Below are 16658 nucleotides of genomic sequence, written 5' to 3'. Positions count from 1 at the left end.
ACTGCCATTCCTTCCTCCAATAAGTGTGCCCTTATTGGTCACAGAGGTATTCTCATTAGACAGGGGAATGAAAGCTTGCAAAGCTTAGTCATGGAAGTCAAGTTGCTAACTACAAAGTGAAACTAGTTTCAGATAGGCACATGAAGAGCGATTTATAGCTAAGTAAGGCATTAGCAGTTCTATTGGTGTAGTGTGGGGTAAAACAAACAAGAAGGGTACAGCACTGTTGACAATGTAATTAAGGGAAGATCTAAAGGGCAATTTCCTCAGTAATGACCAAAATTAACTATGATAATGAGAGGTATTAATCATTGTATTACTGTGTTATGTTGCTTTTGTAAAAAAGGTGTAATAATCAATTTAGTAAGGGGGCAATCACTGTGGTGCTAACTGCTGTTTTTATTAGGAGCAATATTCACTGTGGTAATGAGGGATATTAATCAATGTAGCCAAGATAATGAATAGTACTTTGGGCTATAGCAAAGTGATGAGTAAAGGAAATGAGGGCTCTTAAAGTGTATGTGTAATCAAAAGTTTGTTTAGCTTTGGATAGAATAGGGAAGGATTAGCAGTGTAGTTCTTGCAGTCTGCGTACCATTGAGGAAACTTGCCTTTACTTCCCATCCTAGAGATGTAGCCGGAAGTTAGAGGAAAGATCCCAAACTGAGGGGTATTAGCCTCTAAGGCAGGCCTTACACTGTTCAGATGCTGAACCAGCCGAAATCTGAACCATGTATGGGCAGGCTGACTATACCTAGTTGATCAATTAATCAAACTTGAGTACAACCGGCAAGCCGAGTTTTACCTACGATTATCGCTAGCGGCTGCTATAGCCGCTAGCAATAATCATTCAGTGGGGGGGTGGCTTTCCCTGCCCTCGCCCACCCCCGCCGGGAGAAGACAATTGCCCGGCAGGAGCTATTCCCACATCAACAATGTCTGTGTTGATGGGGGGAAGTTAACGAATTTCTTTCCTGCAACCCGTGGTTGCAGGAAAGAAATTTGCTCAGTGTATGTAGCCTTAGACAGCTGTCCCCATTACTGGTACCTTTTGTTCCAGGATTTATTATCAAAGCTTCATTGAAGAAGCTAAAGTTACATGCTGCTTGGCTATAGCTGGTGCCCAGCTGCACCAGATTTTGCACTCTCCAGTTTTAGTAAATCTCCCCCAATATCGCTACAGCAAATGCATTCACTAAAAAGAATCCTACACACAGGAAATCACTGCTGCTCTGCGTCCAGTCCCCCAACCCTGCTTTTCTACTCCTTCTTTCCTGCTTCCAAGGCCCGCCTCTACCCTTGTCCACACCCTGCTCCCCCCATACTGCTTCTCTAGTCCATGTTCAGCCCCCCACCCAGCTGCTCTTCCCATCCTCCCCCAGCACACCCTTCTCTTATACTGCTCCTCCTACCCCCTTCAATAGCCAGTGTATATCTCCTCTTGTCTACCTTTAGTGCCACCCCATCTATAATGTTCCCTTCATCTGCATTGAGAGCTCATCTGTACCTCTTTTCTGAACCTGACTTCAGAGACCCTCTGCACTGCCCATTCTTCCAGTGATCCCCCCTGTTCTTCATTTACGCTCTTCGTCCAGCACACCACAGTATTGCTTCATCATCTCCCCTGTACTGTGCATCTACTTGAACACAGTGGCGTCACTAGGGTTGGTGTCACCCGGTGCGGTAACTCACGGTGTCACCCCCAACCCCTTTTAATAATGTGTTTTTTTTTTTTAAACTAATGTAACTCGTAAATCATAGCTCCCATATAACACCAAGGGCTCTTTCACACGGTCCGCAGTGTGGAGACGGAGGTGTCACAGCCCCCACTGCTCTCTATGGGGAATCGGATGAGAGTGGACCTCCTGTCCGCTCTCATCCGATCCCATTCGATCCGATCCCCAGGACGGATGGAAAATAGGGTTTCCATTAATCCGGATTTCATGGACAGGATCGGATGCGGATGGCAGCGGGTGTCAGCGGACATGTCACCTGAATGGGGCATCCGATCAGATCCGCCTAAAAAACTGACAGATCGGACCGCCCGTGTGAAAGAGCCCTTAATGTAATGGCAATAGCGACATTAATAACTAGGAGAATTACACACACACACACACCTGAACTTAAGGATGGGCAGGGACACCTGAAAATGTCCTTCCTATGTTTCATAGTTTCCTGAGTTTAAAGAGGAATTAAACCCTCCTCTGACACTTGTACCTATAGGTAAGCTTATGATAAGGCTTACCTATAGGTACTGTAAATATCTCCTAAACATGTACCGTTTAGGAGGTATTTACCTTACATGCAGCCAGTGACGTCACTGGCGCATGCGCTCTGAAGGAACGGCCGCTGGTGCCGTTCCTTCAGAGCACTGTGCTGTGCGCAGGAGTGACGTCACTGCGGCTCCGGCCAATCAGATGGCCGAATGCCGGGATCCTGGAAGACGGGCGACTGAACATGTCGCCCGTCATACAGCTAAGTGGGCGGCACGGCGGGGGCTCGTTCTAAGGTAAGTATTTCATAATGAGCTAGTATGTAATGCATACTAGCTCATTATGTGTTTCTCTTGCAGGGTGAAAAATAAAAAAAATAAAAAAGGGTTTACAACCTCTTTAAACACTCTGATTAAAGCCTTCTGAAGTATTGCACTTCATTACTGGTCTTTATTTGCTTTTGATTATGTGTTCAGCAGTGGCTGGAGCCTGCCAGACTGGTTGATGTGTTTTTTGTTTGGACTACTATATAGACTGCACTTCCTGCTTTTGAAATAGCCCGCCCACAAAGTCTTCTTCACAGGCATAGCAGCATAGGTTGCAGGGTGGGCGGACAGAGGGATATGGACGGGGGTGGAGCAACCTCCCTCCTCTTTCATATACTGTACATGGAAAGTGAGGGGGAGCTGTGCTGTGCTGTCTGCCAGACTCAAATCACAGCCAGCCACCAGCGTGTGTCTGCTAGGCAGGCTCTTCTCTCTGCAAGGAGCCTCTCGTCTATGCAGGGAACAAAGGGGCGGAGCCCCGCATAACGGCCCCGCCCACACCCGACATCAATGCTTAATTCTGACAGCTTCACTCACTCTCCTGCCCCCATCGCACACCAATCACTCTCCTGCTTCAGATCGCCCACCAATCACTCTGGGACCATTGCCAAAAGTAGGCTGCAGAGAGAAGAGTTTGCTGAGCAGTAGTACTGTGCATTAGGGGACACTCTGACAAATTAATTGCACTGAAGTTCACCCGGCCGCCCGCTCCTCACAACTCACCTGTCTCCTTTCCCTAGCGTAGCCATCACCGTGACTGGCTCCGCCCCCGCCCGCCTGCCTGAACGTGAGGGAGGGGAGGCTCAGGGCGCGGCCCGGCCCCGAGAGAGGAGGAGCAAAGAAGTCCAGCCTAGGCACTGGCTGGCAGCAGTCTGACACTGACATCACTGACAATACTAGTATGCGGCGCAGCGGCGATGCGATGCCTGCCCGCACAGTTAGATGAGGAAGGAAGAGAGGCAGAGCGGTGTCACCCTTCACCCGGCGGACACCCTGGTGCGGTCCGCCCCCCCCGCACCCGCCTTGTGACGCCATTGCTTGAACACCAGAAACTCACCCCCCCCCATAGTGACACTCTATATGGCCTATGTATTACTCCTCTCTCCCCCTTCAGCATATACCCCCTTTCCATATTTCTACCTCCACTCCTATGTCCAGGGGCTGGCCCAGGGGCCAGGGTGGAAATTTCCCCCAGGCCTCCTAGCATATATTCAAAATGGCCACTGTCATGGCCGCTGTCTGCTGACATTTTTTTTGTGGTGGAAGTCGGCCACCGATTGGCTGTGTTGTTGCCAGACTGCATTCTGGGAGTTGTAGTCCGGCCTGCGCTCAAGTACCTGGTGGCGATGGGTGAAGAGAAGTGAACAGGGGCATGCAGCTGGAAACTGCAACTCCCAGAGACAAAGAGGCAGGCATAAGCGGGGCGCCTCAGGGGATGGGTCACGCATGTCACATGACTCACTTGGGCTGGGGCTGGGTTCTGGGTGCTGGATGGCTGCAACAGTGCAACCTGAAGTTTTTAGAGAGACTGAGAGCGGCTTACTTTTTCACTACAACTGGAGTCTTTGGACTGGAGGCAGGTAGAGGCAGGGTGAGCGCCCACCTGCCAGGGGACACATGTTACTGGCTCGGGCTGGGCGCTGGCTGCAACTTGAAGTTGTCATCACCCCCCCCAGGAGGCAGTGCGAGGACCTGCTGAGCTGCCATCGGCATCGCGGAGGTGAGAGACACTGACACCACCAGCTGACCCCCACCCCATTTACCCTGTCCCAGTGCCCTGCCCATCCAGTAACCTTGAAATAGGAAATAGCCTGTCAGGTCCTGTGCTGGCCATGGCTTATTAGTCCTGCTAGCCATGGTCTGTGGGTCCTGCTGGCCATGGTCTGTGAATTCTGCAGACCATGGTCTGCGGGTCCTTCTGGTCATGGTCTGTGGATCCTGTTGGCCCTGGCCTGTGGGTCCTGCTGGGAGCCAGCCATGGCCTGTGGGTCCTGCTGGGAGCTAGCCATGGCCTGTGGGTCCTGCTGGGAGCTAGCCATGGCCTGTGGGTCCTGCTGGGAGCTGGCCATGGCCTGTGGGTCCTGCTGGTCATGGCCTGTGGGTTCTGCTGGGAGCTGGCCTTGGCCTGTGGGTCCTGCTGGCCATGGAATGTGGGTCCTGCTGGCCATGGCCTGTTGGTCCTGCTGGCAGCTGGCCATGGCCTGTGGGTCCTGCTGGCAGCTGGCCATGGCCTGTGGGTCCTGCTGGCTATGGCCTGTGGGTACTGCTGGCCATGGCCTGTGGGTCCTGCTGAAATGCAGCCATGGCCTGTGGATCCTGCTGGAAGCTTGCCATGGCCTTTGGGTCCTGCTGGCCACTGGACTGTAGTTCCTGCTGGGAACAGGCCATGGCCAGCTACAGGCCAGAACCTACAGGCTAGCAGTCAACAGGACCCACAGGCCATGGCCAGCTTCCAGCAGAACCTACAGGCTAGTGGCCAGCAGGACCCAAAGTCCATGGCCAGCAGGACTCACAGTGATGGGCACTGGTGAGGCTGAGCTCATGGGCACTGATCAGGCTGTATTGATGGGCACTGGTGAGGCTGCATTAATGGGCACTGATGAGGTTGAGCTGATGGGCACTGGTGAGGCTGCACTGATGAACACTGGTGATGCTACATTGATGGGCACTGGTGATGCTGCATTGATGGGCACTGGTGATGCTGCATTGATGGGCACTGATCAGGCTGCATTGATGGACACTGATGAGGCTGCAATGATGAACACTGGTGACACTGCATTGATGGGCACTGGTGATGCTGCACTGATGGGCACTGATTAGGCTGCACTGTCTAGGCCAGGGCTTGACAAATTTGCCTGAAATCTAGGAGCCAGCTAAAAAAGTTAGGAGCCAGTTTTTTTTTTTGTTTTTTTTTTAAACTAACAACCAAGCTTTATTTAATAAAACGGATACTAAATTTACACATAAATAGGACTAGAACCCCACTCTCCTCTATAGCGCAATTGGATGGAAACAGACTGTCGGTCTCTTTCCATCCGATGCCATCTGATCCGATCCACGGGATGGATAGAAAATAGAACCACCATCCGTCTGTTTTTGGCGGGCAGGGTCAGATGGCGGCAGATTACTGCTCCATAGAGGAGACTGAACGGTCCGATCAGGTCTGCCTGAAAAACTGACAGGCGGACCTGATCAGACAGCCCGTGTGAAAGGGGCCTTCGGCTGTGGCACGGCGATGAGGAAAAAAAAGAATTGAAAAAAAAAAAAAAAAGAAAAAACATTTTTTTATTTTTTTTTTAATAATTAAAAAAAAAAAAAAGAAAAAAAACATTTTTTTATTTTTTTTTTAATAATTAAAAAAAAAAAAGAAAAAATTATTATTTATTTTTTTTACATTTAAAAAATAAATTAATAATAATAACCACACTCCCTGTCCACTTACCTTTAAGCAAAGGTAACTGGACAGAGAGATGAAGCCTTAAAAAAATTCCCTCTCTTCTCCTCTTTGGCATTGAGAACATGCATTACTCCCGGCCACCACAAGAGGGCGTCAGTTCCCATAGCTTCTCATCTCACAGAAGAAGGCCGAAAAGCCGGGGACTAAATTTTTGGACGCCGCGGAAGTCCGTGAACTCGAAGAGGAGGTGGGGGGTGCAAAAGGGACAGGACACATCCTGCAGGGCACCCGAGGCGCCAGGTCGCTAATTCTAGTCGCAAATGCGACCTGGCGCCCGGGATTTGTCGAGGCCTGGTCTAGGCTGAGCTGATGGGAACTGGTGAGGTGCATTTATGGGCACTAATGAGGCCTCAATGGTTGGGCACTGATCAGGCTGCATTGATGGCCACTGGTGACGCTGCACTGATAGGCACTGATCAGGCTAAGCGGATGGGCACTGGTGATGCTGCATTGATGGGCACTGGTGATGATGCATTGATGGGCACTGATGAGGCTGCACTGATGGACACTGATAAGGCTGCATTAATGGGCACTGATAAGGCTGCACTGATGAGCAATGATGAGGCTGAGCTGATTGGCACTGATGCGGCTGCATTGATGGGCACTGGTGAAGCTGCATTGATGGACCCTGGTGAAGCTGCATTGATGGACACTGGTGAGGCTGCATTGATAGGCACTGGTGAGGCTGCATTGATGGGCACTGATCAGGCTGCACTGATGGGCACTGATCAGGCTGCACTGATGAGGCTGAACTGATGGGCACTAATGAGGCTGAGCTAATGGTACTGGTGGCATTGCATTGATGGACACTGGTGATGCTGCATTGATGGGCACTGGTGATGCTGCACTGATAGGCACTGATCAGGCTGCATTTATGGACACTGATGAGGCTGCATTGATGGGCACTAATGAGGCTGCATTGATGGGCAATGATGAGGCTGCACTGATAAGGCTTAGCTGATGGGCACTGGTGAGGCTGCACTGATGGACACTGTTGAGGCTGCATTGATGGGCACTGGTGAGGCTGCATTGATGGGCACTGGTGAGGCTGCATTGATGGGCACTGATGAGGCTGCATTGATGGGCACTGATGAGGCTGCACTGATGAGGCTGAATTAATGCAGCATTTTTGTTAAACCTCCTTTGTTGCTACTAACATTAGTTGCTACTAACATTAAATTATGTTACCACATTGTATCATATTTGTCTTGCTTTATAACATCAATGACCGCAATAAAACCAGGTGGGCATGGATGGTGAGCACATTTGGTATTTCAATAGGCCACTTGACTGGACTTGTCTCCCCCCCCCCCCCCCCCCAGGCCTAAGGCTGCCAGCCCTGCCCATGTATGCCCCAGTACATGCACTACTTCACCCCTAATGTGTCTAGTTGGAGAGCGAGTGGTATACCAACCACAAGCCAGCAAGTCTGATAGGTCCGCTTGGCAGCCAGTGTGAGGAAAAAAAGAAGAAATAGTCATCTACCCTAAAAGTAGAATCATGTGCCAGTTATTTTTTTTAAAAACAGCTTAGTTCTCAGCAGCTTATCATTCATCATTTCCCTCAATTCAGAATGGTTGAATGCCCCCCCCCCCCAATAGCAGTCTGCACAAGCCCAGAAAGACACTAATCAGGCCCTGGTTACAATGCACTGGTATTAATTGTTATGCTAGCATACACATAACAAACTGCAGGCAATTTAAACCACAAAACTAGCTGTCAAACATGAGAAAGCAGATAAATGAACAGGTTTTATCACAATCAGCTGACTGACAGCGGTGAGAGCCGGCGGTGCTGAGGATGGTCTATGTGGACAGCTTTACCCAAGTTGCCTGCATACTTTGCCTGCATAAAGAGGAAAAAAGAATCCAGAAAACATGTCAGGGTAATGACACCATAGATACAAAAGAAACTTAAGGCACATGCGGTTCTTGAAAGCAATACAATTACTTTAGATCCAGGCAAGCAAGGTATTATGTGTAGGACACAATGGTGTGAGAGCTTAATTAGCTAGGATATGAACAATATGGCTTGTCTACTTCTAGGATGCTATTTTGTATACCAGTGGGAGAAGGGGGAGGGGTGGGGGGGGGCAAGAAAGAGAGAGGCATAGGGAGCAGAGGGGGAAGGGGGAGGAGGGACAGCCTAAATACATCACATTATTGATAACTGAGCAAGGAAAACCACTACATCTTCAGGGTACCCTTCACCCAGACCTCCCAAATTTTTCAGCACACTTTCTACTCATGTAGGTGAGTTTTTTAAGGGGTAAAACAGAGTGAACTACCGATCTCCACTGTGAGAATGTAGGGGGGGTCAGTCTGCCTCCATTGAGATAGGATGGTCTTTCTGCCATTAAAGGCTGTATAAAAGACAAACAGTCTTGTGTGTGTGTGTGTGTGTGTGTTGGGAGCTACTGTTTCGCAGATACCCAATAAAAGTACCCTAGGGTCCATGGCAACGGACAGCCCTCCCACAGAGTTTATCTCATCCACCACTTCTATCCAGAATTGCTGGATCAGTGGGCATGACCACACTACGTGTATAAGTGTACTAGTCTTAGTCTGATACTTGGGGCACTGATCAGATCGAATAAGGTAGATTTGAGAGCTTTAGCGAAGTGTAATACGCCCGAAGGAGAAAATTGAGTTGAATGTTATCTGTCTCTAGCTGAAATAACTAGTGGAATATATTGCTGAAGTCCCTCATTCCAGTCCTTAGGGGTAGGTATATCTCCCTGCCAGATGTTAAATAGACAACTACCTTTGCCTGTATCACGACTTGAGATCTTAAGGTATAGGTACGATGAGATTCTGTTTGCATTGCTAGAAATGAGGAAAAGCTCCACTGTGTGTCACTGAGACCGGAGTGGGAAATTGTGTCTGGACAGCATGGCATAGCTGTAGATAACGGAAGAACACCCAGGAGGGGTGATTAAAAGTAAGTTTAACACTACTGAATGGTAGCAGTCGTCCTTCTGCCATACCCTGCTGCAACTTCTTAATACCAAACCTGGCCCATAAATTAGGGTCAGGTATGGAGATGTGAAAAGCGGAGGTTGGAGTGGGAAATTGTGTCTGGACAGCATGGCATAGCTGTAGATAACGGAAGAACACCCAGGAGGGGTGATTAAAAGTAAGTTTAACACTACTGAATGGTAGCAGTCGTCCTTCTGCCATACCCTGCTGCAACTTCTTAATACCAAACCTGGCCCATAAATTAGGGTCAGGTATGGAGATGTGATAAGCGGAGGTTGCCCCATAGTGGAGTATGAGGAGAAATATCTCCCCTTTCAGAGATAGCAGTAGACAACTTTCCCCATACTATGACTGTTGTGCGCATTAAAGTCGTCATGTTCAGGTGTGCCTTTGGGCCTCTAAACACAAAGTTACTTACTTTACGCTAAGTGGGAGCCTAGGATGGCCGCTTCTAAGTTAACCGATGGATTTTTTTTTTTTAATAAATTTTTATTGAGTTATATACAGATTATACAACCATGAAAAAGAAAAGAAAGGGAGAGTCTCCCAAGGCTGCATACAGTTAGGCAATCTCTACACGTCATAGCTAAAGCGAACGCAAAGACATACGGTTTAATATGCATACAAGAATCAATATTTTCTGGGATTGTTAAACATTTTAGTCCAGTTGTTTAAACGTGGGGTCTCCAATATAGAGAAAAGAAAAAGAAAAAAGAGAAGAAAAAGCTGGGGAAAAAAAAAAGAAGAAAAAGCTGGGGGAAAAAAAAAAAAAAAAAAAAGGGAAAGGGAAGGGGATCCCTTGGTGTTTCACCAGTCTTGACGTTCTAGCCTGGTGAGGCCTCAGCCATATATGAAGCGTATATATTAGTGTGGGTAAATGTTAACCAACAAGACCAAATCTTACGTGCCAGAGATGCCTGACCACGAAGATCCAATGTCATGTCTTCCAGGTAATAAATACGGTCGACTGCCCGCAACCATTGAGGTATCAAGGGAACTGTAGACTGTTTCCAATATTTTGGGATTAGTGCTTTGGCTGCGTTTAAAAGGTAAGGGGTAATAGATTTTCGATACTGGGCCGGAGGAAGTTTAGTGTCATGGAATAGAACAGACAACGGATCCCTAGCAATAGGTGAACCCTGAATCTCTTCAATTAAAGATAATACGCTAGTCCAAAAGGGTTGGATTTCTGGGCAGGACCACCATATATGTGCGTGCGTAGCTCTAAGCCCACAGCCTCTCCAACAGACAGCCGAGAGAGATGATGTCATCCTCTGTAGCTTAACGGGGGAGTAGTGCCATCTAGTGAGAAACGTATAATTGGCTTCTGCTGTCCGCGCCGAGATTCCTGAACTATGAGACAGTTGAAGAATAACCTCCTCCTGTGTCGGCGAAAAGGTACATTTAAAATCTAGTTGCCACTGTTTCAAGAAATGTGGGGTGGAGTTGGGGCTTAGTGCGTCCAATGCCTTATAAAACTTTGATAATAAACCTTTATCTGGTTCAGGGCGTGCTAGGATTTGTTTAATCGGGTTCAGGGAGTGTATATTGCGTAAGGGGTGAGGTAGTTTTTTCACAAATTGCTGAAGTTGGTGGTATTTCCAACAATCCATAAATGTCTTTGGTGAGGCCTGGCATATTTTAGAGAATGGGAGTATTCCTTCCATCCCCGTTATATGATGCAACAGCGTAGCATTGGCCTGTGGTAGCCACTGGGAAAAAGAGTGATCTTTATAACCAGGCGGGAAAAGGCTATGGCCTAAAATCGGCATAAGCGGTGAGTCGTATGCGATTTTATGGAGCCTATGAAGCCGATCCCAGACGCGGAAAACCGAACTGGTTAAAGGCGAAATAGTGTCAGCAAGATTTCTAGTCTCCGGCGGTATCCAAAGTTGAGTATATAATGATGTATTTGCCAGCTTCTGCTCCAGCTGAACCCAGAGCTTTTCATCTGTATGAAATTTCCAATCGGCTATCCGAACCAGGGAGACGGCATTCAGATATCTCCCAAAATCCGGCACCGCCAACCCCCCCCCGGCTTTTGCCCCACGTAAGTAGCGAGAGCGCCAGCCGAGGCTGTGAGCGGCTCCAAACATATGCTCTAACCAAAGAATTTAAGGTCCTCACCAAATTGACGGGTATGTTAAACGGAAGCATTTGAAACATGAAGAGCACCCTGGGCAGCACATTCATCTTGACAACATTCACCCTCCCTATCCAAGAGGTGGCTAAATGATGCCAATTCGCAAAGTTAGCTCTAATTGTGTTAAGTAAAGGAGTTAACCGATGGATTGGTACGTGTCTGTTCGAACCACCAGGGCACAATAATACTGATGAAAACAGGGTAGCACTAGTCCCCCCAGCGACAAGGGTAGCTGTACAGCAGACTTGGTTATTCTAGGGGTAGAACCTGCCCAAATGAAATAAGTTATGACATGGTCAAGCTTAGTAAGAAAGGAAGTAGGGACAGGGACTGGTGTATTAGGAAAAATGTAAAGTAACTTGGGAAGAAAGGTCATTTTTATGAGATTAATTCTGCCCACTAGGGAGAGTGGCAGGGGCTTCCATGCCTGGCATCGAAGAGTCTGTTGTTGCAGAACTGGGTATACATTATCTGTCAAGTAGGAGGAAGGTTCGCCCTGGATATCAATCCCCAGATATCTAAATTTCGAGACCCAGGTCAGTGGGGTCTGGGCTGGAGAAGGTGGGGGCGATTTTGGTAGTGATTTACTCCAATTAATTCTAATACCAGAAAATCTTCCAAACCGCTCTATAAGCTCAAGGGCCGCTTGAAGAGAATCTGAGGTATCAGGCAGATACAATAGGGCATCATCTGTGTATAAAGAAATTTTTTCTAATTGGGGACCGACTGGGAGACCTGCAATCAGGGACAGACTAACCTTTAGGGCACTCGGGCACTGCCCGAGGGCCCGGTTTCCAAGAGTGACCCCATTATTCACATGTGTGTGTGTGTCTGTGTATATGTATAATACTGTGTGTGTGTCTGTGTATATGTATAATACTGTGTGTGTGTGTCTGTGTATATGTATAATACTGTGTGTCTGTGTATATTCCTACCTCCCAAATATTTGAGATGGGAACGAGGGACACCTATTAGGAAAAGTATGTAGACATAGGACACACCCCCTGCCACGCCCGCTTAAAAAAGAATTATACAAAAAAAAATGATTAGGTAAACCCACAAGTGATTTTTTTTTTTTACCACTATTATTGCTTCATTCTGGCTTTTGAAATGTAGAAATGCAGCAATTTGAAATTGGCTGAAAGGTTTAGCACTGGGAAAGACTTTTTGAAAGATAAAAAGTGAATTTTATATACAACTATATAGATCAGACTAAAATGAGGGACAAATGAGGAGGAAAGAGGGACAGAGGGACTTTGTTCCAAATCAGGGACAGTCCCTCGAAATCAGGGACAGTTGGGAGCTATGTATAGGTATACTGTGCATGTGTGTGTTTCTGCCTTTAAGTATACCGTGCATGTGTGTGTCTGTGTATATGTATACTGTGCGTGTGTGTGTCTGTGTATATGTATACTGTGCATGTGTGTGTTTCTGCGTTTAAGTATACTGTGCATATGTGTATCTGTGTATATGTATACTGTGCGTGTGTGAGTCTGTGTATATGTATACTGTGCATGTGTGTGTTTCTGCGTTTAAGTATACTGTGCATATGTGTGTCTGTGTATATGTATACTGTGCGTGTGTGAGTCTGTGTATATGTATACTGTGCATGTGTGTGTTTCTGCGTTTAAGTATACTGTGCATATGTGTGTCTGTGTATATGTATACTGTGCGTGTGTGTGTCTGTGTATAAGTATACTGTGCATTTGTGTGTCTGTGTATATGTTTACTGCGCGTGTGTGTATGTGTATATGTATAATACTGTGTGTGTATCTGTGTATAAGTATAATACTGTGTGTGTGTCAGTGTATATGTATACTGTGCATGTGTGTCTGTGTGTGTATATACTGTATGATTCATGAGTGTCTACTGCTGCTACCAAAGTCTACAGATTGAATTCTGTTGAACAGACATGCTGGATCAAGCCACTCGATCAGCTGCTGTGTTGCCAACCATCAACAGAGAGGAGAAAATGCCTGCAAAAATCCACTTGTTGCCATTGGGAGGCAGCTGAGTGGTTAACTGCTGATATACCGTCGGTCCGTTCTCATCCGATTCGCTGGACGGATGGAAAATACGCTTTCCATCCGTTCAGATTTGACGGATCGGATCGCATGTTAGCGGACATGTCTCCGCTGACATCCGATGCCCCATAGGGATGCATGGGGGGGACCATTCAGATCAGTCAAAAAAACTGACAGGCGGATTTGAACGGTCCGCCTGTGTGAAAGAGCCCTTATTCACATGCCCCACTGCCCGATCCGAGAGCGACCACAGCAGTTCACCATTCAGTCGGCTCCACAACTGCACATACACAGATCAGAGCCAGCAACAGGTGGATTTTTGTTAAAAGCCTTTTCCTGCCAGGCACCTGCCACACTAAGGACAAAGGTGAAAAGGTGTGTGTAAGGGGACATTGATATAAGGTGGCACTCCGAACAGAATCACTGAGTTGGAAAAAAGGATCACCCCCTTGTGTCAGTATTTTGTTGAACCACCTTTTGCTTTAATTACAGCCTTTAGTCTGTTGGGATATGTCCTTTACACATCTAGACTTTGCAATATTTGCCCACTCTTCTTTGCAGAACAGCTCAAGTTCAGTTAAATGTGATGGTGATCGTTTGTGGACTGCAGTCTTCAAGTCATTCCACAGATTTTCAATATGGTTTAAAGCGGTAGTAAACAGCTGGATGCTTTTTTTTTTTTAACCTGCAAGGTAATGTCATAATGTGCTAGCATCACATACTAGCACATTATGTTAAACTTACCTGAAAACAAAGCATTCCAGCGCCGCACTGTCACTGCTGCAGGTGCTCCCATCTTCACCCGGTCTTCCTTCCGGGTTTGTGGATTCCACCCAGTCACATAGCGGGAGCCATAGTTTACGGTACACAACTCTGAAGGAACACCCCGGATGGCCATTCTTTCAACGGCTGCATGTACAATAAATATCTCCCAAACGGTGCATGTTTAGTAGATATTTACAGTACCTATAGGTAAATGTCAGAGATGGGAGTTTACTTCCACTTTAAGTCTGGGCTCTGACCAGGCCAAGCAAGGACATTCCCCTTTTTCTCCTTCAACCACTGTGTGTTCATTTTTGCTGTGCGCTTTGGGTCATTGTCATGTTGGAAGGTAAACCTTCTTCCCATTGACAACTTTCTGGCAGAAGGCAGCAGATTTTCCTCAGAATTCGATAGTATTTTGGCCCATCCATTTTTCTTCTATCCTGACAAGTGCTCCAGTTTCTGCTGCAGAGAAACATCCCTATAACAGGATATTACCACCCCATGCTCTACTGTAGAATTTGTTGTCTTATCTGACCATAGCACATTTTTCTATGAAACCTCAGAATCTTCAAGGTGCGTTTAAGGTGGTCAGATGAGACTAAAATTGAATTATTTGGCCTCAACACAAAATGATATGTCTGGCGGAAGTCCAATACAGCTCACCATCCAAATAACACCATTTCTACAGTAAACCATGGGGGTGGTAATATCCTGTTATAGGGAAGTTTCTCTACAGCAGGGACTGGAGCACTTGTCAGGATAGAAAGAAAAATGGAAGGGGCAAAATACCATCAAATTCTTGATGAAAATTTGCTGCTCTCTGCCAGAAAATTGTTAATGGGAAGAAGGTTTACCTTCCAACACAACAATGACCCAAATCACACAGCAAAAGCACACCACACAACGATTGAAGGAGAAGAAGGTGAATGTCCTTGCATGGCCTAGTCAAAGCCCAGACTTAAACCCCATTGAAAATCTGTTGAATGACTTGAAGACTGCAGTCCACAAACAGTCACTATCAAAACGAACTGAACTTGAGCAGTTCTGCAAAGAAGAGTGGGCAAATATTGCAAAGTCCAGATGTGCAAAGTTAGTAGAAACATATCCCAACAGACTAAGGGCTGGAATTAAAGCAAAAGTTGGTTCAACAAAATACTGACATAAGGTGTGTGATCCTTTTTCCAACTCAGTTATTCTGTTTTTTAATTATTTTTTTTTCTAACATGTTGGTGTTATGTCTTTCACTTGGATGTTATAAGTTGCACTAGTAAACACAGCTGGATAAAACAAAAATTATGTCTGTCTTCATTTCAGGCTGCAAAGCAACAAAATGTGATTATTTTAAAGGGGGGGGGGGGGGGTGATGCTTTTCTATACCCACTGTATAATGTACATAGACCTGACCAAGGTGTTCATTGTCTCAACATTTGCTGGTTTTAATGAAGTTCTTCTCAGGGTACAAGGACTGTGGTATATGTTTGCATAGTATACAGCAGATGCAGATTCTGTTCAATCCTTCTATGAGACTCTCCCACTGGCCATGCCCATTGTTCACTCTGGTGCGCTATGCACACGGCAGGTCACCATTTCCCTGTTAGGGGCCCAGTGCATTATTTTGCCCAGGGGCCCATAAATATTATTACTAATATTATACAGGCTTTTCATAGTGCCAACAGTTTGCACAGCACATTGCAACATGAGGACAGACAGTACAGTTACAATACAATTCAATATAGGAAGAATCAGAGAGCCCTGCTCATTAAATACTGTTAAGGTGGCACTGCCCATGAGAGGCTCCTGGTGCCTTTACTGGGTCACCAGCTTTAAGTCTCCTGCCACTCTGAATGTCACCAAGCTCGTGCCCCTTTGTGTGGCCCTGCCCGCATTAATGTTGTGTCGTAAAGATGGTTGCCATCTCTAAGCCTGGGGGCCCCATAATCTTCCTTTGCCCAGGGGCCCCCAGGCGGGGATAAGGATGGCAAGTGGTTCCACTGCATGCACGAATAAACCGGGGGAGAGTGGGCATCCCTGCCTGGTACCTCTTTTCAGTTTGAAGGATGGGGACAAAATGCCTAACTCTGGCAGTGGGAGAACGATAGAGTAGTTGGATCCAGGACACAAATTGGGGTCCAAAGCCAAAATTCTGGAGCACCTGCCACAGGAACTCCCACTCCACAGAATCAAAGGATTTCTCTGCATCAAGGGAGGCCACCAATCCAGGGCAATCACCACTACGAACATAGGCTAAATTAGTGTATAGTCAGCGGAGGTTGATGTCGGTACCCTTATCCGAAACCAGTTTGATTGCCATGAACCAGAGACAGGATCACTGAGTTAAGTCAATTGGCTAATATTTTAGTAAAAATCTTCGCATCTACATTAAGCAAAGAAACAAGCCTTTAAGAAGTGCATATTTCAGGGTCCTTACTGGGCTTGGGCACCACTAAGAGGGGGATGAACCGCAGCTTTCTGTCTGAATGGACATGCGGAGCTGCAACTTGGCTCGGGTGCCCCCATAGCAAGCTGCTTGCTGTGGGGGCACTCAACACAAGGGAGGGGCTAGGAGCACAGAGGAGGGGCATCAGAAGAGGGAGAGCCACACTGCCCTGTGCAAAACCAAATGCACAGAGGAGGTAAGTATAACATGTTTGCTATTATTTTATTTTTTTTAAATGAGACTTAACAATTACTTTAAGAATGCTTTTAAAAATATATATTTGTTTACTTTTAGCAATTTTAAAAATGCAGAATG

The 16658-nt window shown here is 46.8% G+C and overlaps 1 protein-coding gene across 1 annotated transcript in view; it reads right to left on the bottom strand.

Annotated features, from left to right (window-relative positions):
• GDF11 (growth differentiation factor 11) overlaps positions 1-16658 on the bottom strand; it is a 240756-nt gene that overhangs the window by 93013 nt on the left and 131085 nt on the right. The gene's annotated exons all lie outside the window — the stretch shown is intronic.

Source organism: Pelophylax lessonae (assembly GCF_965119305.1).
Source record: "Pelophylax lessonae genome assembly, chromosome: 2".
Classification (NCBI taxonomy): Eukaryota; Metazoa; Chordata; class Amphibia; order Anura; family Ranidae; genus Pelophylax; species Pelophylax lessonae.
This window is presented reverse-complemented; position numbering and strand designations above follow the sequence as displayed.